Source organism: Podarcis tiliguerta (genome assembly GCF_965153285.1).
Source record: "Podarcis tiliguerta genome assembly, chromosome: 2".
In the NCBI taxonomy this organism is placed as follows: Eukaryota; Metazoa; Chordata; class Lepidosauria; order Squamata; family Lacertidae; genus Podarcis; species Podarcis tiliguerta.
In genome coordinates this window covers 120,181,016-120,207,983 of record NC_139535.1, presented here as the reverse complement: position 1 = coordinate 120,207,983, position 26,968 = coordinate 120,181,016, and the positions used below count along the sequence as shown (strand labels likewise).

Below are 26,968 nucleotides of genomic sequence, written 5' to 3'. Positions count from 1 at the left end.
AGATCTTACCATGGTGAAAGAAGAAATGCTCAATATACTTATCTCAGTAGGTTTCAGGGAGATGATGAGGTCTATCTTTTCCCCTACTAAGCAGCCTGGGAGAAGAAACCTAAACCTAACCCTGGCAAACATTACATTGAACAGGTCCCAATACTGAATTGACAGATTTGTCCATCCCTAGCCCTTGGTGAGCAGGAAAGCAGTGCATAAATGCTATGATCAAACAAATAACTGAACTGAGTTTGATTAAATAATGCAGAATGGAAAATCAGGAATAATTTTGTACTGTACTGAGAAACATGTGGGCCCTTGCAGCACAATTGTTGCAGGGAGGACTGTTGCTGTTTAGGTTTTGGAGGCATGAAGACCCTGTCTCCAGTAGCCGTCTGGCAAAGCTCAGAAGATGGATACATCCAAAGCAGGGCCTCCAGTTGTGATCTAAGTGAAAGGAGAGGTGATTATGGGAGAAAGGGGTCCTTCAGATACCCCTGGGTCCAGCCTGTTAAGGACTGATTGAAACACCCCCTGTGACTTGATGGTCAACTACACAGAAGCAGGGGGAAGCAATGAGGAAAGGATTGCACCTCAGTGAATTGCCTGCTTGTTATCGTTTCTCCTTTGGGTGTCCTCTTTGTCCTCTTTGTAATTGCTTCTCAGGCATCTTGCCTGCCCAGTCAAACAGATCACTGAAACCTACATATTTAATCAACATATCAAATTCAACCTCCTTCTTCTTCCCAACTTCTATCCTCTTCCCTCCCCCTGCCACCCCCACCTCAAAGTCAAAGCATACATTTTTATCTCTGCTTGATCAATCTTCATTATCGAATCTCCAAATCTGGAAGCCACAGCAGGGGAGATATGGCATTTTGTGACAATTGTTGGATTAATCCGTCCTTGGTCAGGATCAGCTACAATCAAAGGAACAAGGTAACACAAGCAGCAGACAGAAAAGGTTTTCATCCTGATTACCGGCAGACACAGGGGTGAGGAGGGAGCCTGTATAACAGACATGTAGGGTAGAAAAACTCTTTGTGAGGTTACTGTTGCTCACACCCCAATCTCTGAGTGGCGAGGGACTCTGGGATGCCTGCGCTTATTCAGGGTTTGGTTTCCTTGGGATGGAGACTGTTGTGTCTTTTAGGATATATAGTTTTCTTTACACATCTATACAACCTGAGCATAGGATGGAGGGGTTCCCAGCATTAACACTCCAGCAGATCCTGATACACCATTAGGTCTCCAGGGAAGCCCCGAGCCACAGCTTTGGGTCCAGACTCCAGCACAAAGGAGGACATGCTTTTGTGTCTACAACTTCTGGCATCAGCCAAAACTCTCCCTTGCCCTATTGCTCTCCATCCTAGGATGGAATAGCCTCCAGGCATGTGGGGGAAATGGTTAAATGCCTGCCGTCTTCCTGGAGAGCACAATCACTTAGTTGCCACTATGTCCACAAAGCTCACTCTTTGAGATGCCAAGAGATTACTTAATTGGCCAGCTAAGACCATTACCTTACAAAAAGACTAATGGGTTCAGCAGTTTCTTCTACTAGATTCAAAACCTCACTGGGTACAGAATCACAGGCCTGCAAGGGACCCACAGATATCATCCAGACCAACCCCACAAACCTATAACAGTATGAAGTCCACCCTTCCCAAAGAGAATTGAGTGAGGACATAAGGTTGCTTGCTGTCTAATTTTTGAGGTCACAGATCTGAGAAATAACAGTGCTTCCAGATGACCTGTCTATTGAGCATCCTGATTTCTTTGCGGGAAGATTAGACATCATCAGTTCCTTAATGAGCATTCATTTGTTTGCAGGGAGGTTGGCTCAGAAGGAAGTTTCATCATTAAGCTTGCTGGGGCTTACCTCCAAGTAAGTATGCTGGAAAGGACTGCAACCTCAGGCTATAATCATGGTCACTCATAAGCAATACTCACAGAACTTTTATATTCTTTCTTAAGCCCACCTTTCTTGCCAGCTCCATTTCTCACACTTCATTCTCTGTAAATTAAGTTATTTCCAACGAGTCTCAGCCCTCTTTAAGACTCGACTTCTTTCCTTTCTTTCCACCTACCATATCCTGGCTCTCAACCCTCTGGCTGCTGCCTTCCTTCGGAAATCCACTTCTAGGCTCCTGGTCCCTACTGAGCTTAGTCTCTTTGTGATGTCTTTGCTGCTCAGGCAATGCACTCCTCATTGTTCTTTGCCTCATTGTGACATCAGCACTGCTCAGCCAATTGGCACAAGAAACTTCATTACACAAAGAAATCCTTTAACACAGGCCCATCTGCACTGTACACTGAAAGCAGCAGTATACCACTGTGGAGTATAGTTTGTTAAAGATGCCAAGAGTTGCTAGAAGACCCCTAGGCCCCTAAAGGGCTGCAATTCCCAGAGTTCCCTGAGAAGAAAAATTGATGGTTAAACCACAATATTGATCTTTGGGGATTTATTTATATGGCATACAGCTCATCTCCTCCCATGCATGCTGTTGAGTGCCCCTGAAAAGATGTTCATGTGTGGGAGGGGTCCCCAAAGAAGTATAAAATCTACCCTCCTCACTTTCAGCCTTGACCAATTTAGTTCACTGAAAAAGGATCCAACAGGCCCACTCCTCTTCATAATCTCCTGTGTGATCTCACTTGGAGCATGAGTAGCTTTTGCACAGAGAGCCTGGGGAGGCGTGGAGCTGCCGGATCATTCAATAAATGCAGGTCACGTCAAAGCAACTGTGCACACCTCAGAAAGGCTGGCCTGACAGTTTGAGAACCCTGGATTTAGGAAGAAGCTGGTTGTGGAATAACTATTTCACCAGCTCAAAAATAAAAGACTCATGAAAGGCAACTGGAATCATTTGATGTGCTCATACCAGCCCACTGCATTAACACCAGGGGGCTGATTGCTAGTGCATTCTGAGAATGGGATGCTGAGCCATTTTAACCTTGCCCTGGAGCCCATAATGATAGGTGTGATGAGTTGAAGAATAAGAAAAGGATGCCAACAAAAGGGAAAGGGCCCTGAGACCAGAGAGCAGGAGGGAGCCAGAGGCTGCCTATAGCTGGCTGGGACAGGCAAGAGGATTGAGCTGAAAACCATATGAAGCATAGTCCATTGATGAAATGGGCTGAGTTGTGTAGCTGTGCGTTTGATTGAAGGTGGAATCAATGGAATCTCATTGAAAAAAAATGCACGGCTTTCAGACAAAAATCAGAACCACCTTCTTTGTGTGGCAGCAGGTAGTTCAGGGGAGAATAGGCAATCCCAGGCTCCTTTGCAACAGAAAGCACTGGATGCAAAAGAAGGTTGTAGAAAAGAATAATCTTGCTTTCAAATTCTTAAGCTGCACACATTTTTGTCCAAGCTGTGTTCAGCCTAGGCATGAGGAGCTCATTGCATTTGTTGTTGTTGTTGTTGTTGTTGTTGTTGTTGTTGTTGTTGTTGTTGTTGTTGTGATTTTACTGATTCTGAGCCTTTATCAATGCCATTTTGGGAAACAATGTTGACTGTTCCTTGCCCAGAATTCCTTCCAAATCTCCACAGTACTTCAGGGAAAAGATAGTTGTCCCTATACTTGGCTGTTATTGAGAGGGATCTGGACTGGGACATTTGTATCTTACTCCCCCCCCCCAACATTACAGCATTCCCAGGATGGTTTACAATTAGAGTCAAAAAGAGATGAGGACCTTTGAGCATGCTCAAATAGTCTTTTCCAGTGCTTTTCCATGCCACATTTTCTTTACATGCACGCAGACAGCTGCAGAAACAAATCTATGTATTGTTGGCATCCATTTGTCCTGAGAGACAATGGAGGAGTGCACCTTTGGGTTAGGTTACCACACATCCCCATTTCCCGGGGACAGCTACATTAGGTCACACCAGGCCCTGTTAATGGTCTGGAAGCATCTGATACTGCAGCATTGTTGAAGCTGAGAACCCGTGGACCAGATCTGACCCACAGAAGTCGACAAGAACAAGTTGGAAATTTAGCAATAATTTTTCATGAAGAAGAAGAAGAAGAAGAAGAAGAAGAAGAAGAAGAAGAATAGTAGTAGTCTAGATTTGATATCCTGCTTCATCACTACCCGAAGGAGTCTCAAAGTGGGTAACATTCTCCTTTCCCTTCCTCCGCCACAACAAACACCCTGTGAGGTGAGTGGGGCTGAGAGACTTCAGAGAAGTGTGACTGGCCCAAGGTCACCCAGCAGCTGCATGTGGAGGAGTGGAGACGTGAACCTGTTTCACCAGATTACGAGTCTAATGCTCTTAACCACTACACCACACTGGCCAAACCAATTACTCTTTCCCACAGTTTTCTTCTTTCTCTCTTATTTCTGTTCACTTACTGGGAGGCTAGATCATGGTGGATATTTTATGAGCATTCACTCCCCCCCCCCCAAGAGCTGAGATGACATTGCATCCAACCAAGTGGCACCCCACCTTCCTTATTGCAAAAATGCTGATCTTTTGAGGAAACAGGTTTGTTCTGCGAGACCTCCCAACCAACTATAATGGCATATGAATTTGTTGATATGTGATTGACTGCCATCTGAAAGGAGCAACAGTCTGGAAGCACCCTTAATTGATCAATATGGGATGGCCAAAGTTACTGTGGACACCTGCACAAGAGCCAGGAATTTGGAAGCGATAGGTCCCACCAGAGTTCCGCTCCCTCTGAGATCTTACACTTATATAATAATGGCAAATTCATTTTTTGATCCTTTGTCCTTATGTAGCTAAAACAGTACCACCCCCACACAAGAGGGAGGTTTCAGCGGGCTTGGGGGAACCCCAATGTTTGCTAAGGTACTGACAACTTTTTTGGGGGGGACCTAAGATGGAGAGCCCCAAGCAGCCTAATAAGGGCTAATCATGCTCAGGGGCCACAGGAATGGAGTGGCATGGAAAACCCTGGAAAAAGTTTTGCCTGGCTGGAAGCCTGAACAAGAGCACCCCTCTCTACAACATCACGTTGCTGGTCACACTTCTTGTTGCCGGTAGGAATCCTGAAGGAGCCTGAGCTTCGCCAATACCACTTCAGGATTTCAATTTATTATCAATTCCACTCTCAGCAGGTTGAGTGTCTGTCATCTCCCCCCCCCCCCACCCCTGTAGAAGAGGCTCAAGAATGAAATCAATAAAATTTAATCATTCTAAAGTGGCATTGACATGGATCTCTTTTAAAGTCAATATGTTTAGTGTCATTTTCTTTTCCAGGAATGCTTCTCCAAGCCTTCACCCCACCCACAACAACCAGGTAAGAATACACATAGCAGCCTTCCCAACTCCCCAATAAATTGACCACTGAAAAGAAAGTTCTCACTCCACACATCTCCATTCTCCCCATATGCCATGTTCCCAGTGCCCTTCTCTTGGGTCTATCTAAGGATGCTAAGAAAGCAGAGATTTCCATCCCAACCTGTATTCATCACAATCAGCAATGTTCCTGTCCCACTGTAGTTCAGTTTCTGCAAATTACTACATGATTCATCTCACCGTCCGCTGCTTAACATCATTCACATCAGTTACTTAACTATTTATGTAACTTACATAACATCAAAACAATGTTAAAAAGAAGTCATTAATTATGTTTCCAGACTGAAAAGCAAGACTGATGTGAATGAAAACTGATCATATTCCATTTTTTATTAATAGTTTTTATTGACTTTTCCAAAAAGGAAGACAAATACAGTCAATACAAACTAAATGATAATAAATGGAGACCTGTTCCAAGCATACAAGTAAGAAGGAGATGGGAGGGTTCAGCCAAGTCTGCAGATCCTAAAACAAATAGATCTGTATAAAGAGTCCATATATCAGAGAATGCCCCATCTACTGAGCACATTCCCTTATCTGATTTCTGTTCCTGATCACATACGAAAACATAAACTGCAGCGGCAATTTCCACTTCCTTCCCCCTTTTTTTCTTGGAATTCTGCACCATCCCCCAGCCTGTTCCATGTGTTGTTGTCAGAGTCCAGTCTCTCAGTTACCTCAGTGAGTCTCTGACTTCTTAAAAGGGGGCATGGAAAAATTCCAGGCTGAGGGCCACAGTCCCTTCTGGACAAAACTCCACAGGCTGCATGCCTGTGGCAGATGAATCAGAGGCAAAAATATGTCTCCTCTTAGCCCCCTGAACAGACTAGGGTTCTCAGGATACCTTGGGAGGAGCCATGTCTGTTTAAAGTGGTATGATATTGCTTTAAATGTCTAGTGCAGATGGAGCTTAACAGTCATTTCCCAACTGCCAATCTCTCCTGGTCCCGCCTCTGCCTCTGCGCAACATGCCATTTCCCCACTACCAGCTGTCCTCCTCCTTGGATAAACTGTTGCGCCCACAAGCACCGCTCTCAAGGCAGATGGGGGGGATGGCTGGAGTCAAACTGGGAAAGTAAATATGGGGACAAGCAATGCTTTTTTTCTGATCCCCTATTCATGCCTGTCATTTTGTGTTGGCACCCACAGCTGTTTTCTCAAGGTATGAGTACCGGCACTAAAAAGGTCAGTGGGAAAGGCTTCCCATGTTGTTGCAGCTGGTCTTAAATGAATGCAAACTCAGCTTCTTTGCAACAAGTATATAAGGCAGCTTTGATAAAATAAATAAACTACAAGGTAAGATAAAAAAGATCTTGCAAAAACAAACAACAATGGAAATCACCAGCATATTCTAAAAAGGTGCATTTTCAGTTAGATAACCTTCCCTGCCTTGCCTAGAAGCAGGCACGGGGAGGGCCAACCCCACCACAACCTGGGTGCCCAATCCCCTTGAGTACTTTATCTCAGAGGATGGTGGGATCTGAAGGAGAGAATCTGAATCAGCACTATATGGTCCCAGGAATGGGATGTGGTTCCTGAGATATTCTGGTCACAACTTGAAAGGCCAAAGCCATCACCTGCTTTACAAAGAGCTGCTTTATCAAGCCAAGGTCCACCCAGTCAGTATTATTCTGATTCCAGAAAACTGTCAAGCAGGGCCACAAAGGGGCGGGGGGTCAACTCCCAACAGTGGTGCCATCAGAGCAGGGAGTGGGGCAGGGACAGAAGACCAGAGCTGCCCCTCTCAGGGGACAATGCAGATGCCACCCCCTCTCAAAACAGCAGAACTATCATGCAGCTTTGAGATTTGCCATAAAATGCAAACTGGATCTGCCCTATCCCTAGGCAGAGGGATCTTATTGCCAAAACAAAAAGCTGTCCCTAGAGTCACTGCCCTTGTGCCAAACTCTCCCGGGACGCAGGTAACTGCTGCTTCTCCGCTAGAGCATCATTCACAATGTCATTCATGTTGTGTCACTTTGATCACTTCGCTCATCAACTTCATCATGTTCAATTCAAGCTTCTCCAGTTTGCCATTAGCCATCACTGTTCTCTCATTACTTTTTTCTTATCTGTTTTGCTACCACATTCTCTGCCCCTGCCTCTTTGAGCATCTGCCAGCAATCTCCATCTCTTGCCTCCATATGTTTCTCTTAGCTCTTCCCTTTGAAACTCCCTCTCCCCTGACATTTACCTGGCTCCATCCATCATCACTGTCAATAACAGGGACGGAGGGGAAATTTGATGCTATTTGCATTCTAATGAGAATAGAACAAATTTGTGCCTCTCAAAGCAATTATATGAACCAAAGTGTAGCCATCTTGGAAAGGGAATTTCTCTGCTTCCTGCAGTGCAGTCCTCTAGCCAGGTAAAATGTACCCCAAAATGCATATATTTGTAAAAATAGCATACAAAAGTGCATTGTGTTATGGAAAATAATCAGAAAAATGTGTTTCTTAGACAAAGACGCATGTGAGGAAAAATTCACACTAAATGCCAATAAATTTAAGTGATGTGAAAATCTGGAGCATTGAACTGCAGATAGGGGAAAAAATTGAAATTGAAACACACAAATCTGCCCACCCCTCTGTCCAGGCCCCTGTCACCTGACCCCCTTTCCATTTTGCAGCCCCTTCCCTTGTGGGTTGCACCTCCTCTCTGACTCTTGGCTTGACACATTTTGGGGGCTGTCCTTTTTCAATCTCTGTAAGGTGCCTTAATGAGGCCCTCAGCCAAGCCCTGAATAGCGCTCTTTCTGTTTCTGATGTTGAGCTAAGAGTGCCCAACTGGCTGCATTCATGCACAAGAGGGAGGTATCAGGAGGCTATGGGGATTAGGGACTCCAAAGTTTGCAAAACAAAAAATCAGGGCGAGGTGGGGGGTAGGGGGTGGGGTAGGTGAAGGAACCATGAAAACAATGCAGTTATGACTGAGCATGCTCAGTGGCCATGGAACACTAACTGGGAGGAGAATGGAATGGGAAATATGGGGAAGGAAAGGAGTGGAATGGAGACACTTAGAATCCCAAACAGCAGCACTCCACTCTGCAACATTTTGCTACAGTTCTCCCATGATATATATTATCAGAGAAGTTAAGTCTCAGCTCTGACATCGCTCAGCCCACAGACTGCTCCTGCAGCCCTCTCTCATGTCCCATATGTAGAGGGGAAGCTCTCTGGGGCAGGCTTCCTCTTCCTAGAGCCTCACCTTGCAGCACTTTATGCAAAGTGGCCTAATTTACATATAAATCACATAAGGTGGACAAGGAGCCTTGGCAGGATTTTAATCAGACTCCAGACATTGTGACTAGCTGAGATGGGAAGCAGCAAATCTCGCCAGAGTCATTAGGACTTTCATTACCAACAACATAAAAAAAAAAGACAAGTAGAAGATGGAAGAGAATGTGTCAAGCAGGAATAGCTCAGGACTTTCCAATCCATTCGTCCTTGGCATATGTCCCAAAGCAGCCCCATATGACGCGGCTCCTAAGGAGACAACGAAGGGTATAGATTCCTCTCCAGTGTGGATGAGCTAGGAAGGCTGCATGGGATTGTCAGATCAGGCCCAGCTCTTGGGCAGGTGGAGGCTTTGGCCTGTGCTTTAGCTCTGCAGAGTGCGTGGCTGCAATGCTGCAGAATGCTGCAATGGGGCATTTTCATGACTCAGAGAAAGGGAAGCCCAAGGAGAACTGGAGGCTGCCTGGTGTGGGCAGGTGGGCAGGCAGCTAGGTGTTATGTACTGAGTTGAATAGAATTCAGAATGCAGCAGTCTGATTGGTCCTCGAACAATAGGGTCCAGAATGCAGCAGTCTGATTGGTCCACAGGAGCCACCCAATCCAGCTCCAGGTGGAAGTGAATCCGCAACCTGATTGGCCTATAGGAGAATCCCGGGATTAGCCAATCACGTGGGGCCCATTGTCTGAATAATGTATATAAAGCAGACATTCTGGGGGGACTTCCATTCCTCCTCACCACTATGAGCTGAATAAAGAGCATGAAATCCACTCTCGACTCCGAGTATATTTCACTAGTCACAAGGACAAGGAGCAAAATGTCTTTCTTTGGAGAGAGCCTGGAAGTGGCACAGAAACTGACTCCCCAGCTGACACATCCCAGGTTTTGCTCCAGCTGCAGACTCAAGCCCTCACTGGATCTAGAGATTCGTGGCATGGGGAATGGGGGTGGCAGTGGTAGAGGCAAGGAAGACATGAATCGAAAGGAGCAACACATCTCTTGTAATGTGCACTGAACCCCAAAATGTTTATGAAGAAAAGTGTAGGATGACTGTGTTGAAGTTCAGTGGGTGCAAAATGTGGTGGCCCCTTTGTTAGCAAGTGGAGGCAGAAGAGGACAGGTCCCATTGATTCTGTAGCATTTGCACTGTCTACCTGTTTGTATTCCAGTTCAGTTCAAAATGCTGGGGTGCAATAATTTCCAGGCAGGCTTCCAAGCCCAGATAAGAAGTAACAAGTCTCTGGCAGTTTTTTTATGATTTCATTTATTCACAATACAATCAGAGCGTGGCTACATTCCTCTGCTCCATAGATATCAGTTGGTCACTCTGAGAAATCACTTGTGTCACAACAGGAAAAATGCCAATGTTCTGCCTTTCCCCTTTTGCACTTCCGTTGCAATCTGGCCTTTTCAGCTCTTTGGACAAGCGGGGGGGGGGGGGGGGGAATCTACACTTTCCAAGGAAGAGCTCTCAGTCCTCTGCCTATCTGATTGTTGCTTAGTAACTCTTCCCGTGCCATCTATCTCTTCCCCTCCCTCATTCCCTCACCTTGCAAGCTTTCTGTGTCTGCTCTAACTCAATGAACTCTTGGATAAGGGGGGCTGGGCCCACTTCGTCCTACTCTAATTGTAGATTGCCATATTCAGAGTCAGACCCTGTTTCTCTTCCATCTCCTTTGTCACTTGGCTTGGCTATGCTCCCAACACCACCACCCCATCCATAAATCTCCTCCTCTTCTTCTTCTTCGTCTTCCTCCCTCCACCCTCTGGGTCTAGGTCTGTTGGGGTGGCTATGGTGATACTCCCTCCAGAGCTCTGGGGCATGAACTGTCATGAGCTCATCCTACACTCGAGAAGGACCCTGACAGAGACACATGCCTGACTGGCATGTTCCCTCCCTCCTGGTTGATCGTTTGGGAGCTTCAAAAGCTTTTTTCAGCCCGAACATCACAGCGACCAATGCCAACAGACACTGGCACACTTAGGGATCCACAGAGTCTTCGCAGCTTGTGTGACAGACCTCAGCAACTCAGCATTTTGGCTAATCTACTTTATTTACATCTAAACACACACGGAGCACTGCAACACAGCTCCCTCTCTCTCTAGCATCAGACAGTAAAGAGAAAGAACAAAGGACAATAGTCCCACTTCACGGAACACAGTAACACAAACATCCTGTCTCTGTCACTTCCCACTCTGCGGAGTCAAAACATACACCATCATATGATAGACAAAAATCCCATGACTGCAATCATGGAGCAGGTATTCTAACATGAACATTCTGTGTGTATTCCCAGGATCTATCCTCTGGGCCAGATCCCTTCCACACTATCAGATACTGTAGCTTCCAACACCTCCAGCGTGAGTCCAAAATCTGCTCCAGTTTGAACTCCTCTTGTTCCTCCACCATTACAGGAGGAGGAGGTGCCTCCCTAGGGATCTGTAAGGGATGTGCAGGAACTACCGGGGATAACAGAGCTCTATGATTCTACAGGATGTATCATCATAGAAACTTGATTGATCTGCTATATTACTTCAAAGGGCACCACCCACTAAGGGCCCAACTTCCTGTATCTGCCTTTCTGGGGCAAATCTCTTGTGGACAGTCACACCTTGTCCCCCACCCTTATCTTTCTAAAAGGCTGCCTGCACTTAGTGCCCTCTTTTTGTACGACTCCTTGGCCAAGTCCAATTGTTCCTTCAACAGACTATGCATAGCTTCCATCTCTTTAGCGAACCCCTCCACTGCTTGCACTGACAGGCTGTCCACTTCTGAAGGAAAGGTGTGTGGGTGATGCCTGTGGCAGGCAAAAAAGGGTGTTTGTTGCGTAGACACATGAAGGGCATTATTGTACACAAAAACTGCCAAGGGCAACTTGGACATCCGGTCATCCTGCTGATAGTTCACATAGCACCCGAGGTACTGCTGCATCATGGCATTAATCCTTTCTGTCTCTCCGTTAGTCTCTGGGTGCCTTGACGAGGTGAGACATACCTCTACCTCAAGTAGCTGCATGAGCTTCTTCCAGAATTGTGAGGTGAACTGCATTCCACAATCTGAAATAACTCTAAGAGGCAGTCATGAAGCTTGAACACATGGTTCACAAGGGCTGCGCTGTCTCTTGTGTTGTCAGCAGCCCCTTAAAGGGCATGAAATGTGCCAACGTTGTGAACAGGTCCACCACTACCCGGATCACCGACTGACATTGCAACTCTGGTAGATCGGTGATAAAATCCATAGCTATCACTTCCCAAGGCCTAGGCTCTCAAGGCCTAGACAATGGAGATGACAATAAGCTTAAAGAAACCTTATGGACTGCTGCCTCCATGCTATCACTGGATCGTGTTTGGATAACCACGTCATTCCCAACACCAGAGGGTGGGTGGCTAATTTCATGACATGGAGCGTGGCTTGCTCTCTGTGACCAGGTAGTTGTAAACTCAGTGGCACAATTGCATACATGACTCTCCCTCATGCTAGAGGTGACTGTGCGGGGGGCGGGGGGGGGGCGGGGATGGCAGGGATTGAAACCCAACAGCATCTGAAGGGTCACTAGTTCCCCATCTGTGTAGAAAAGCCTCAATAGTTAGTCCGGGTTTGCATATGGGAGGAGCACCACTTACCATATTTTTCTCCAAGCACCTTTACATCTTCAAGTGGGCTTCTGCTGGATGTTCCACCATTGAGCCACATCAGGCAGAGCCTTTTCAGGGGTGGCACTCATGATTTTGATTCATTACATGCAGTGCAGTGAAGTGGACACCAGTGAAGAGGACACAAATCCTTAGCCATGAATCCCCCTCGGTGACCTTGGGCCAGTCACCACCTCTCATCAGATCATTGTTGTGAGGATAATATGGAGACAAAGGGAGAGCCCCCTTGAGTTTCTTGGAGGATGGGGTGGGTATAAAAACAAACATTTTAAAAACAACAACATTGAACTCTGTTCATGTGAAGCAGGGCAGGTGAGAACCCAGTAGCCCTCTATATATTGTTGGACTACAACTCCTATCATCCCTGATCAATGGCTATGCCAGCTGGGGCTGATGGGAGTTGGAGTCCAGCATCTGGAGGGCCATGGCCTCCCCATCCCTGCTATAAATATGAATGGATGTCTAAAACATAGGCAAAGGGCTGATGAAAAATGTAAAAATGGGACTTCTGCTGGTGTAATTTTCACAGGGTATCCATGTCTATCTGTGCTGTGATCTCAGCCAGAGGTCCATTGGGATCTAACAGCAAGACACTCATCTGGCACTCTCACACCTCAAAAATTCTTCCCATCCTTCCCCTGTTAGCCTCCTGATTTCTTTTGCAGCACAGAAGTAAAGACAGAGAGCATATTCTTTTAACACAAGGGCAAATCTCTGCGCTTCAGAGCATCTAGAGGACCCTACAAATAACAGATAAAAGAAGATGGAACTCCGATTAGGGAGAATTTCAATTACGGTTATATTGATCGGGGAGAGATGAAACAAATGCTACAAAGGAGTGGCAGCTGCTTCCTCCAACTCTGAGGTAAAGTCCGTATGTATCCAGCCATCATAGAAAAATAAGACTGGAGATCAGTGGATCCAGAAAACTGTTTTCTTCATCAGATGACGGATGCTGGTCAGAGCAGAACAGCAGGGATGGGGAACCTGGTGCCTTCCAGAGGTTTGTGGGACACGAACTTCCTACCCTGTATAGGGAAGTTTTTAATTTGTTGGAAGAGTGGCTGGAGTAACACAGTCAGATGGGCAGTATATAAATAATAAATTATTATTATTTTTATCAGCCCACAGCAGCATGGTCAGCAGTCAAGAGATTATGGAAGGCATCATCCAACAACATCTGGAGGCTGACTAGCTCCCCATTCCTGCTGTACAACACAGAGAGAAGTGAACAGCTGTGTCTTAGGGCTGTGTCATGTGGTACTCTCAGGACTGGCATGTGCACGCGCGTGCACACACACACACACGTTCTTACCGGGCTATCCTTAGAAATGGCTAACCCCAGGGTGAAAGCAGCTGTGAGCTCTGTCAATCAGTCTCCAGCTTGGGGGGGCGGGTCACAGGGCCAATAGCTGCAAACAGTAAGATGTAAAATAAGTCAGCAGAGCTGGGGGGGGGGGTGTGTGGCAGGCAGAGGGCACCTGTTCCAGGTCACCTTCAAATCTGGCAGTGCCTCTGTGCGTGGCAGAACTTCCAGTTTTGGAGCAGGCAGGAGTGTATTGGAGGAGTTCGTTTGATTGCAGAAACAAGCAACATTTAAGTGACATCGCCTGCTTGGGCTGCAAAGGTATTGGCTTTTTTAAAGAGGGAGAGAAACATGGGGAGGGAGTGAAATGCTTAACTTTTCCTCTCGTCTAACTTCTCTATTTATTAGATTTATTTATACTTCTGTAAGGAGATTTGTGTTTTCTATATAGGTAATCATTAAATATTGGCCAATCCGTTAACTCTTTGTGTGGTGTTTCCTCTTAATCTCCCAGATAATTTTGCAAGCTGTATTCAATCATTTTTTCTAACCAGTCAGTTTTCATGGGAATATTGTTACTTTTCTAATTTTTTGCTATTAACATCCTTGCTGCGGTGGTCATGTACATAAATATAGGTCAGGCAGTTTTTGTAATTTCTCGTGACATAATACCAAGTAAAAAAGCCTCAGGTTTTTTGCTGAATGAAAATTTAAACATTTAAAAAATTTCATTATAAATAACCTCCCAGAATTCTCTTATTTTCTTGCACTTCCACCACATGTGGATAGAATCATAGAATCATAGAGTTGGAAGAGACCACAAGGGCCATCGAGTCCAACCCCCTGCCAAGCAGGAAACACCATCAGAGCACTCCTGACATATGGTTGTCAAGCCTCTGCTTAAAGACCTCCAAAGAAGGAGACTCCACCACACTCCTTGGCAGCAAATTCCACTGTCGAACAGCTCTTACTGTCAGGAAGTTCTTCCTAATGTTGAGGTGGAATCTTCTTTCTTGTAGTTTGGATCCATTGCTCCGTGTCCGCTTCTCTGGAGCAGCAGAAAACAACCTTTCTCCCTCCTCCATGTGACATCCCTTCATATATTTGAACATGGCTATCATATCACCCCTTAACCTCCTCTTCTCCAGGCTAAACATGCCCAGCTCCCTTAGCCGTTCCTCATAAGGCATCGTTTCCAGGCCTTTGCCTATTCCTTCTTTACACCTCCAACAAATGTTCGTGTTCTTCTTATATATCTTTGCCATTTTGACTGGGGTTAAATACCACCTGTATTGCATTTTCAGTACGTTTTCTCTTAAATTATAACACAGAGTGAATCAAATATCTTTTTTCCATAATCATTCCCAATCACTCATATGATTCTGTAATATGGAGCAAAGGAAACATTTGTGAAAAAGATGGCCTTTCCTTGTAATGAGATTTTAAGCACAGCCTTACAGAGCCTCCCAGTGAAAAAGGCTAATTGAATGGAATGGGATTTCCTCTTGAGTAAACATGGTCATATGGTCATATGTCCCCTCAATGGAGAGGGGAATACATAAAGGGGATTTTTTTTTTATTTTTTTTTTGCTGTTTAGTACCAGTCTAACTGGGACGTGGGTGGGCTGTGGTCTAACCCACTGAGCCTAGGGCTTGCCGATCGGAAGGTTGGTGGTTTGAATCCCCACGATGGGGTGAGCTCCCGTTGCTCAGTCCCAGCTCCTGCCAACCTAGCAGTTCGAAAGCATGCCAAAAAGTGCAAGTAGATAAATAGATACCGCTCTGGTGGGAAGGTAATCGGCGTTTCGTGCGCTGCTCTGGTTTCACCAGAAGTGGCTTAGTCATGCTGGCCACATGACCCGGAAAAGCTGTCTGGCTCCCTCAGCCAGTAAAGCAAGATGAGCGCTGCAACCCCAGAGTCGTTCGTGACCGGACTTAACTGTCAGGAGTCCTTTAGCTTTACCTTTAAACATGGTCATACTGTCTTTGTATTAAACTGCAAATTGTCTTCAAACTGTGACTATGAGGTTTTGGTCATATGCACCATTATTAAAATTGATTAAGCAATTAATCCATGGAAAGGCAGATGATTTATCAACTAGAAACAGTTTAATTGGTTGACAGCCCTTGTCACAACACACACATTGCATAAAGAAACCATGGCACAGATGTGGTTTGCATTGCACTCCACAAGAGGGCCATAACGCATCAGTCATCCCTTAGTTTCCTCTTGGGAGAAGTGAGCTGAGTGAATGTGTGTGTTTGTACAAGGAGGAGGTCATGTTCTAGTCTGGCTACCTTTCCAAATTCCTGGATTGATTCTGGCTGAAATACAGCCCCATTGATCCAGGTAGTAAAATCTCCCATGGAAATTGGTCTGTGGACTCCCTTTCCCTTCACAAGGGCAAGGCTCTTCTGGAGAGGAACTGGCAGGATGCCTTAATTGGCACTTTGAATCTCTTCCGCTTAGGAGTTGCGACCATACATCTCTGAACAGGTTTCTGCCTTCTGTAAGATTGGAAAAGAAGTGATCAATAGAATCAAGTAATCCAAAGAAAGCAAAGGGACGGCCTGTCTGCTGGGGTCCTGAGACACTCCCTGTTCTGGAACACCTGCCTCCAATGAATCCAGAGGTCTGTAATATATCTTCATGTGTGATCCTGGTGACACTTCTTTTTAAGTTGTTGGGTGTACTCAGGATTGTTTTTTATTAATTACTTATATATCCTGCCTTTGCCTCCAAGGAGCTGAAGGTGAGACACATGGTTCTTCCTCCTGCATATTTTATCCTCACAACAGCCCTGTGAGGTAGGTTATACTGAGAGACTGTGATTAGCTTTGTGGCTGAGTGAAGATTTGAACCCTGGTCTCCCAGGTCCTTGCCCAAAACTTGGATCTTGGCATCCAGGAACTATCCTTTCTATATATTATTTATTATTTTTATTTATTAAGTTTGTATTCCGTCCTTCATCCGAAGACCACAGGGCAGTTCACAACATAAGAATAAAAACTAAGAACACAAAATTCACAATAAAGCAAAAACAAACCAATAGCCCCCCCCAACACATTTAAAAGGAATGCTAATTAGCCAAAGGCCTGGTTATAGAGATATATTTTCACCTGGCACTTAAAGATATCTAACAAAGGCGCCAGGTGAGTCTCCCTGGGGAAAGTATTCCAAAAGCAGGGAGCCACTGCAAAAAAGGCCCATTCTTCTCTTACAACTTTCTGGATCTCTCAAGGAGGGGGAACATGAAGAAGGACCTCAGGTGATGATCACAGGGTCCAGGCAAGTTCATATGGGCAGAGGTCCCCCCCTTTTTGCAGCAATGTTTTGCACCCTTAAATGACAGTTTGTTTACTTATTCATTCCATTTATATCCCACCTTTTTCTCCAAGGAGCTCAAGGTGGCATAAATGGTTTTCCTCACATCTCCTTTTATCCCCATAACAACCCTGTGAGGTAGATTAGGCTGAGAGGCAGTGGCTGACCCAAAGTCACCCAGGTAGCTTCATGGCCGAGTGGCAATTTGAACCCTGGTCTCCCAGGTACTATTCTGATACTCTAACCACTACACCACACTGGCTCTCAAAAATATCAGAAACTTTCTTCACAGATAACCAACCATGAAGGGACTCAAATCCTTAGTCTTCTAGTCTGAATTCAGACACCTTATCCATTAGGCCACGTGATCATCATTTAGCCGTAGTGCTTTCCGAATGTGTTGGAACTGAATCATGCAAGCGGATCCATTGTGGGTGGAAACATTTGATTAAACCAGCTTAAAATGACAACAACAGAAAACTGTTGTGGGTTCAGTTTACTAACACATGCTAGCTTCCAAGTTAGTGTAGGTGGAGCAAATGAATGCAACATTCAGCAGGTGCCATATGCCGTGCTGTTGGTGTTGTAACAGGAGAGCCACTACACAAGAATGCCCATTTCCTTCCTTGAAATGTTGCGAGGCATATTAACTCTGGCCCGCAAAACGAAACCATATGCTATAACCACGTTCCTGGCTCCAGACCCCAAGGTCACTGTCAGGGGGTGTTAAGCAGGATATAGGATCAAAGTGAAAAAGGATGTGCAGATGTGTAGAAACAGTACACATTTGACAGATTTGTAATTATGTGCTTAATTTGCATGAATTTGATGGTTTTGTGCAAACATTTGACATGTTTTATTTATCCATTACTATGCCAGTTTACTGCTGCTGCAGAACCCAAAAAAATCCAACAACCTCGATTCTGAAAATTTGCTGGGAGGAGAAGAATGTATTATGCATATTATACCACTTATGTAAATGATATTGGATTATTTGCACTAAGAATTGAATCAAATGTGATTTATTAGACATAAACTCCTTTGCAGCATCAGCAGAACTGATAGCTTTCTTTGAGATCTCAATATATCCCTCACTCGGTTAGATACTTCATCCTCGCTCTGTAAGTCAGGAGGAAGGGTGAAAGCGGCATTGGGAAGGCTGGCAAACAGCAGGCAAGGGTAGAGGACAAAGGCATGGAGGGTTAATGGAGAGCAACATGGAGAGGAGAATGAAGAGCACAAAAACGTATTTCCATTATGTTCTAGTGATTGTCACTATCTAAAGGATCTACTTCTGTCACAGCTGCTGGAAATCTCTCCCTGAGCCTTCCCAATTGCAAAGCTTTAGAAGATTGATGCCCCACTTTGATAGCTATCCTCTACCACAATGAGGTCTAGAAGCTTCTCTTTTTGAGAGAGCTGAGAATCGTGAATAAGCACTTGGTGCAATAGAGCCTTTTCCCCATATAGTCTGCCCAGGTAGCTGTGATTTGTGGAAGGAGTCTGCCTGACTGTCCTGTCATTTGGCTAGGGTTGGAGCAGGGCATTTTGCACTATGGTGCCCATTTTGTGGAATGAGCTCCCTATGGAGATCAGGGGAGCATTGGAGGGGGTCTTTGACCAGGGTAAAATAAAATACTTCCATTTGTTGGATCCTTAAGACCTATGCTTAATATTATTGTTGCCGAATCTGCTGTTAGCTTTGAACGAAGAAAGCAGTAAGAGTGGCACCAGCTTAGGTGCTCTGATAGGGAGTCCCAGGCATAATGAAAAGAAAGGAGGAAATGGCCCTTTTTTTTAAGAGTGCAGGGGGCCTTCAGGTGGCTGAAGCTGAAGAGATGGCGGGAAGATCAGGAGTAGGGATATTGCAGGATATAATGGGAAGTGAGACAAGATCATTTAAAGAGAAGGCCATGAGGAATCAGAAAACTGCTTTTGCAAAACCAGTTTATGCCACACATGTCTCTTTAACTTCCAGTTAACTGGAAGTACCTTTGGCCTGAATGTTCTCCAGCAAAATTATTACTCATTAGTTCAAGCATTGTTATCCCACTCTTCAGCCAAAAAAGGCTTTCAAAAGTGGCTTACAATATCTATATAAAAAAGACAGTCACTACCCACTGACTTACAAGCTAAGAAAAACAACACAGAAGGAAAGGTCATTAGGAGGGAAGAGGAAAGCAACAAACAGGCATTAGTTTTTAGTTCCAAAGTTCACACTTGTATTCATTCTGGCACACAAGAGGGAGGCAATCCCCATGTAGTTGAATGGGCCCGTTAGTGTCCCTCCCTTGGCCCACTTCAGCAGTCCCAGGGAAACTGGTAGTTAAAAGCGAAGGTTCTACCTGGTAGGGAGGGGATGAAGGCCTCTTTTAGCTGTTTCTTCTTTGGCCAGTGGGTGGGGTCTGGTTGTGTGCCTTGCTTGCCTGATGGTCCTCCCCAGTATCATTAGCTTCAATTGTTGGGAAGCTGCCTCCAAGACTGGGCTCAGGACGCTGCCATTTCTGCTGCACTCCAGAGAAGTCTGGTGCTGTGGGACAAGGAGGGGATCCCACAGGTCTTATTTTCTGGCTGTAAAACCAGCACATTTACAAGATGCCTCTGGTTACCTAGCACAAATTTGTTCCAAATGGCATTGTGCAAAACTGTGGCCTGATTTGTGCCAATCCGAAAGTGAGGGCTTGCTTTATGACTTGGAGAGAGAGTGAGGAGGGGCACTTCGATCATGCCGTGCTCCCAGCATCAAATTTTAAACGCTTGCTGACCCTTGTCACAGAAAGCTTTTTGACATATGGTCTGTTGGCGTCTTTGGGCAGCAGCAAGCGTTACCTTGGGCTGGCTTGGCTACGCACTTGGTCAGATTAGGCATTCTGAGCAAATTTGACAGAGCACAGCGCTGCAGTGCCATTAGAGAATGAGAGCACTTCACCTAAGTGCCGCTTCCAGATTCTAGGTCAGAAGGAACACCTGAGGTCATCTAGCCTGAGAGGTCTATTCTCAGCTGAAGGAAACAGTGGGGAATTACTACTGGTTTTCTAGCATACACACTTTTCAAACTGATGTATATACTGTAGCTCACACCCTCTTTTTGGCGTGCAGAATGCCCTTCTTCGGAGAAGACTTTGGTACAGTTTGATTTGAAAGATGGATCAACGGCCTTTGATAGCTGGTGGCCTCTTACAACTGGGCCCACTCCTGACAGCTAAACAAAAGAGTTTGAATGCAGCTTTGCAGCTGGCTGGTAAGATGACATTGGGCTGGGAGGGAGGCTCCCAAGGCAGGCTGCTATTCAGACTCACACTGTATGTCTGGATGCTGAAGAAACAGATAATGCAAAACACCATCAATCTCCAGCCTTCTGTTCTTTGTGGGAAAACTGGCTCTTTAAAATGTTCCTTCTGGAACATCCTACCATGTGGGGGTGGGGGGAAGAGTGAGGATCACAAAACTAATCTTGATTTTCCAAAGTTTTCCTTTCAGAAAGCTCCAAATGACTTACTAGGGGCCTCCAGTGCTCCTGTGGTTTGACCAAGGCAGAACAGAGGGAGACTATTAGTTCCCTTGATCCAGACGCTAGACTTCTGTTGATGCAGCCTAAAATAGCATTAGCTTTTTTTTGCTGCTGCATCACACTGTTGACTCATGTGAAGCTTGTGCTCCACCAAGACCCCTAGATCCTTTTCACATGTACTGCTATTAAGCCAGTTGTCTCCCATCTTAGATTTGTGCATCTGGTTCTTCCTGCCTAAGTGCAGAATATTACATTTGTCCCTAATGAAATTCATTTTGTTAGCTTGCGACCAATCTGTTAAGGTCATCTTGAACTCTGATTCTGTTTTCTGAGGCATTAGCTACCCCTCCCAGTTTGGTGTCATCTGCAAAATTTGATGAGCATCCTTTCAATTCCTTCATCCAAGTCATTTATAAAGACATTGAACAACAACGGGCCAAGGAGAGAACCTCTGGCACCCCACTTGTCACTTTCCCCCCGGATGATGAGGAACCATCAATGAGTATTCTTTGCATTCAGTCAGTCAACCAGCCACAAATCCACCTATCAGTTATCTCTTTCAATCCACATTTTACTTTCTTACAAGAATATAATGGGCTAGTTTCTCAAAAGCCTTACTGAAATCAAGATACACTATGTCCACAGCATTCCCCTGATCCATCAAGCTTGTAACTCCATCAAAAAAAAGAAATGAGATTTGCCTGACATGGCCTATTTTTGAGAAACCTATGTTGGGTCTTGGTAATCACGGCATCCTTTTCTAAGTGCTAAATTCAATTGTTGAATTATCTTTTCTAGGACCTTTCCTGGTATTGATGTCAAGCTCACCGGTCAGTAGTTACCTTGGTCTTCTCCCCCCCCACACACACTTTTGAAGATGAGGACACCATTTGTTCACCTCCAGTCTGCAGGAACCTCACCCGTTCTCCAATAATTCTCAAAGATCATAGACAAAGGCTCTGAGATTACATCCGCAAGCTCCTTTAGTACCCTTGGATGCAGTTCAATGGGTCCTGGAATTCTGAATTTATTTAAACTAGTTAGGGGTTCCTTACTACCTTTTTTGCTATCTTGGGCTGCAGCTCCCTCCTTTCGTCATTTATTCTGTTATCACCCAGTCGGGCATCGCTTTCCTTTTGGGTGAAGACAGAGGCAAAGTAGGTGTTGAGTAGTTCTGCCTTCTCTCTGTCACCCAGTCCTATACACGTCTTCTCAGACATGCTCCATTAAGTTACTCTCCCCAGAAGTGCCTTTAGGGTGGCAGCTGTAGTGAACTTTTAGATGCTTTGATGATGGCAATGGCATTAGCTTTTTTAGCGCATAGTCAAGATGCCATGCCAATAATAAATGAAGAACAACCAGAGAAGAATTGTAGCCAGATGGCAGCTGCTTGGGTTTTCCTCCTAGCCTGCCTATTTTATCAAGCTGAGTTTTCTTGCATACTCTGAATAATATGTCATCTGAAAAATGAAGAGCTTGCTTTTTGATGGGGATGGAGCAGTTCTGATACTCATGTGCAATTAAAAGAAATGACTTGAACTTTTGCCAAGATGCTGATGGCACAGATGGCAGCTGATCCCAACCTCAGAGGGCCACAGAGGATTGTCTGGAGTGCACAACTGAATCCTCCTGGCTTTGCTCATGGGAGAGGGAAAGCAGCTGACACACACTCAGAGAGGAGCTAAGCACACTCCAAGCTGACCTCAGAGCTCTAATGCCCAGCTTTCTGCCTAATTCTGCAGTCTGCAGTCTTTTCAGATACTGTCTTTGGCTCTGCCTTGCTCACCATTTCCTTCCTAAATAACCTTTCTCTTGCATTCCTCTCTTATGGCGTTAATTTCCCAATGTATGAGCCATGAGCAAACCATCTATGAGAAAGGGATTACTTTATCTCTAAAAACCTCTTTTTAAAAAATGAAAGAGCAAGCTTCACTAGAGCTGCTGAAATTTCAGAAGACAGAGGGTTGGCTGAAATAGATCTCCATTGATAGAAGTGGGGCTTCAATATCCCACCTAGCCCCCATAACTATCCAAAACAAGAGAAATAGTGATAGCATTCATGATTTACACAGGTTGCAGAACTCAGTGTTTGTTAGTGGAGAATTTCCTCTTTAGAGTGTGCACCACACAGCACATAGAGCATTTAAATGCACATGACCATCAAGCAGGGAAGTCCTGCCTTGGATATTCTACTACACCATTACAAACAGGAAAGGAATCAGCACAGAGTAAAACACTTCCCCTCTTGCTTCCTGAAACCATGACCTACTGCAGAAAAGAAACGTCTGTATGTCACTCCCAGAGCTGCCTGGAGCACGGCTCTGCTGAATCACTACCTGCTGAAAAGAAAAAGTGTCCCTGTTTTATCTTCCTCCTTTGCTGGTTTCTATAGCAACATCCCTGCAATGCCTCCTTCCAGAGTGCTTGTCTCATTGATCACATTAGAAGCCAAAAACTTTCGAGCCAATATTTGCCATCAAGGAAGTGTGGGATGGAGAGAGAAAGAAAGAGAGGGAGGAAGAGTTTTTGCACATATTATATATATCCGGTGTGACATTTACCTTCCTAAAAAGAAAGACACGAGGCATCTAAAGCTGCAAAGCAAGACACGGGAAGCATCCATGGTAGGATTAGCAACTGGTGGCCTCTGAGTCTCCCTGATAGGGGGATTAGCTGGCCTCCCTCAAAATTCTGACAATCTGGAGGCAACCACAGTCACGTCCTGTCATTTCCCAACCCCAACACCTGAACATCATTGTTGGTATAGAATCATAGAATCATAGAATCATAGAATCATAGAGTTGGAAGAGACCACAAGGGCCATCGAGTCCAACCCCCTGCCAAGCAGGAAACACCATCAGAGCACTCCTGACATATGGTTGTCAAGCCTCTGCTTAAAGACCTCCAAAGAAGGAGACTCCACCACACTCCTTGGCAGCAAATTCCACTGTCAAACTGCTCTTACTGTCAGGAAGTTCTTCCTAATGTTTAGGTGGAATCATGGTACAGACTCTCTTCTTCCATGTATGAACAGAACTGTAGGTAATTGCTTTCATTTGGTCAGTCTTGATCCACAACTGCATCACCCATTCTTTTCTAAGGTGGGTTGTGCTGTATCACTAACACAATTTTTTTGGTAGCTGTTGTTTATGGTGGTATTTTTAAGAGAAGGACCAAAGAACAGCAACAACAATGTGGCAGCAAAGAGAGGAGAAAAACAAATACAGACGGTCAGCTACATAAATAATTAAAAAGGGATCCTGTTGTGGTCCAGGGGTAAAGGTGGGCCCTGGGTCTCAAAAGGTTGGGAACTACTTGCCTTTGAAAGGAAAGAGATGATATTCTCCAGAAAGAATCTAAGGAATATCGGTATTGTTATGAGATGGGGAGGGCAGGTTATATGCCGAGACCCTTCTAATCCCTGGATCCAGCATGTGTTAAAATCTAAGCAAGGGTTCAAATTCCTGAAATAGCCAGGCTGGCTTCCTGGTGAGGTAATGGTAAGGTAACAAAAGGAATGTTAAGGTAGCAAAGGAAGTAGATCTGTGCCAGAAAACAAATGGGTGGGCTTCTCTCCCTCAACTCACTGGTAGTTAGAAAGACAAAATTCAGGGTGGAGAGTGGAGTTATGTGAGGTGGAAGCTGGAAGCAAGGCTGCAGGCTGGGAAGGCAGAAAGTCAGAGCCATGCCTGATTTCTGCTGAAATCCAATGCTGTGGCTGTGGGAGAAGCAAGACCCTCTTGCGGTGCGAATGCTGTGAACCCCTCCAGTATAGGCTCAGGTTGTATATATGTGTAATTAACTATGTGTCATAAGGACACCACAGCCTCTGTTGTACCTCATTCCAAAGGAAACACAAACCCCTGGTAAGCTCCTGGAACTCCGGAAATCCTACATTGCTCAGAGATTGGGGTGGCATGGAACAGAATGTTTAGTCTCTAGTGAATGAAAGGGCAAATGTATGCATATTCTCTAGAATCCAGTGGATATGTGGAGAACGACTGTAGCTCCGTGGTAGCACACATGCTTTGCAAGCCAAGTATTGGCTCATGATGCATAGCCATATGGTCAAGTGGGTCCCTGCACATATAACATGATTTTTGTACATTGGTAAATTATGGACTGTGATGCCTTGTGTGGTGTGTTGAGTTGGCATTCCCTCTTGTACATGCTGGGAGCTGATTCATTTAGCTCCATTGCCTGGCAGTGGCTGTCCAGGATTTTAGACAGCCCAGGTCTACTTGGAGAAACTGGCCATTGCACCCAGGGTCATCTACATGCAAAGAATGCACTCTACCACAAAGCAGCAACTCTTTCCTGAGTTAGGTGTATTCAGCACCACAATGCCAAAAGTTTTCCATAAAACATCAATTGAAACTCTTATATGAAACACAGAAGTGTTTCAAATTATTGCTGCATGACTACCAGAAAGTCAAGTTTAGATTTACAAAGCACAAATCTGTTTTCTCAAGAATGATAAAGTACATGCCTGTCAACTGGAAGTTGATACGGATGAAATTGCCCATACATAATTCCCAGTAGAACAAAAATTGAGTTTACAAAGCACCACCAGAATGCTGGTGCAAAAATAATTCAATAGATGTTTGTTGGATGCATTTCAATGTGCTGGTTGTTCTCAATGGTACTAAATTATATAGGTTTAAGTTAAAATGGATCCAGGTGGACCAACAAGCACCAGTCTTCTGTGCTTTTGAGGACAGGGGGTATATTCAGCGGATATGCCTGTATGAGCCTACCCTTATGAGCTGGATATTTCCTGGATGATTTTGCCCCTTTCTTTTTGTGGTTTAAACAGAGGCAGCTCCAGTGTCTGTTGCATCCACTTGAGCCCCAAACTCTTTGCTCTACCTTCTCTTATTTGGGCCACACCTTTTCCTTTCCCATTCAACCATATTCATTCGCTTACCATATTCTTCACACCCCTTTCACCTTCATCCAATGGGTGAAAAAATAATCCCATTAATGGTTTCTGTGGTGTATTTTGTTGGATTTCTAGTATGTGGTAGAAATTCAAACACAAATCATTACAAACAACAAAAAAATTTTTTAAAGGGGAAATCATTTATTTATTTCATAAAAGTTATACACTGATTGATTGTAAAAACCTCAAAGTGGTTTACAAGAGATAAAATCGTAAAATCAAGTAAAATTCACAAGCCTACTTTAATTATGATGATGATAATAATAATAATAATAATAATAATAATAATAATAATAATAATTTGTTTATAGCCCACCCATCTGGTTGGGTTTCCCCAGCCACTCTGGGCGGCTCTCAACAGAATATTAAAAACATGATAAAACATCAAAAATTAAAAATTTCCCTAAACAGGGCTGCCTTCAGATGTCTTTTAAAGGTAAGATAGCTGCTTATTTCCCTCACATCTGAAGGGAGGGCATTCCACTACCGAGAAGGCCCTCTGTCTGGTTCCCTGTAACCTCACTTCTCGCAATGAGGGAACCACCAGAAGGCCCTTGGCGCTGGATTTCAGTGTCCAGGCTGAATGATGGGTGGAGACGCTCCTTCAGGTATACAGGACCGAGGCCGTTTAGGGCTTTAAAGGTCAGCACCAACATTTTGAATTGTGCTCGGAAACGTATTGGGAGCCAATGCAGATCTCTCAGGACCGGTGTTATGTAGTCCAGGCAGCCACTCCCAGTCACCAGTCTAGCTGCCGCATTCTGGATTAATTGCAGTTTCCGGGTCACCTTCAAAGGTAGCCCCACGTAGAGTGCATTGCAGTAGTCCAAGAGGGAGATAACTAGAGCATGCACCACTCTGGCGAGACAGTCTGTGGGCAGGTAGGGTCTCAGCCTGCGTACCAGGTGGAGCTGGTAGACAGCTGCCCAGGGCACAGAATTAACCTGTGCCTCCATGGACAGCTGTGAGTCCAAAATGACTCCCAGGCTGCGCACCTGGTCCTTCAGGGGCACAGTTACCCCATTCAGGACCAGGGAGTCCCCCACACCCGCCCGCCCCCTGTCCCCCAGAAACAGTACTTCTGTCTTGTAAGGATTCAACCTCAATCTGTTAGCCGCCATCCATCCTCCAACCACCTCCAGACACTCACACAGGACCTTCACCGCCTTCACTGGTTCTGATTTGAAAGAGAGGTAGAGCTGGGTATCATCTGCATACTGATGAACACCCAGCCCAAACCCCCTGGTGATCTCTCCCAGCAGCTTCATATAGATATTAAAAAGCATGGGGGAGAGGACGGAACCCTGAGGCACCCCCCAAGTCATAGAATCATAGAATCATAGAATAGAAGTGAGGGCCCAGGGGTCTGAACACTCATCCCCCACCACCACTTTCTGAACACGGCCCAGGAGGAAGGAGCGAAACCACTGTATAACAGTGCCCCCAGCTCCCAGCCCCTCTAGACGGTCCAGAAGGATGTTATGGTCGATGGTGTCAAAAGCCGCTGAGAGATCCCCCACCTTTGTCCCTAGCCCGCCAGAGATCATCGACCAGTGCGACCAAGGCAGTTTCAGTCCCATGATGAGGCCTGATTCCCGATTGGAAGGGATCCAAATGGTCCGCATCCTCCAGGCATGCTTGGAGTTGCTCAGCAACCACCCGCTCAATCACCTTGCCCA

The 26,968-nt window shown here is 45.2% G+C and overlaps 1 long non-coding RNA gene across 3 annotated transcripts; it reads right to left on the bottom strand.

Moving 5' to 3' along the window:
* Positions 1-254: 254 nt before the first annotated feature.
* LOC310671933 lies at positions 255-2,177 on the bottom strand. 3 transcript variants are annotated; one of them, XR_014508286.1, is made up of 4 exons: positions 2,079-2,177; positions 794-911; positions 585-693; positions 255-438 (listed from the first exon to the last, which is right to left on the bottom strand). It is a non-coding gene; the product is annotated as an uncharacterized lncRNA (long non-coding RNA). The 3 variants fall into 3 exon arrangements; XR_014508285.1 differs by having other exon boundaries at positions 255-693; XR_014508287.1 differs by having other exon boundaries at positions 255-693; positions 1,971-2,158.
* Positions 2,178-26,968: the final 24,791 nt, after the last annotated feature.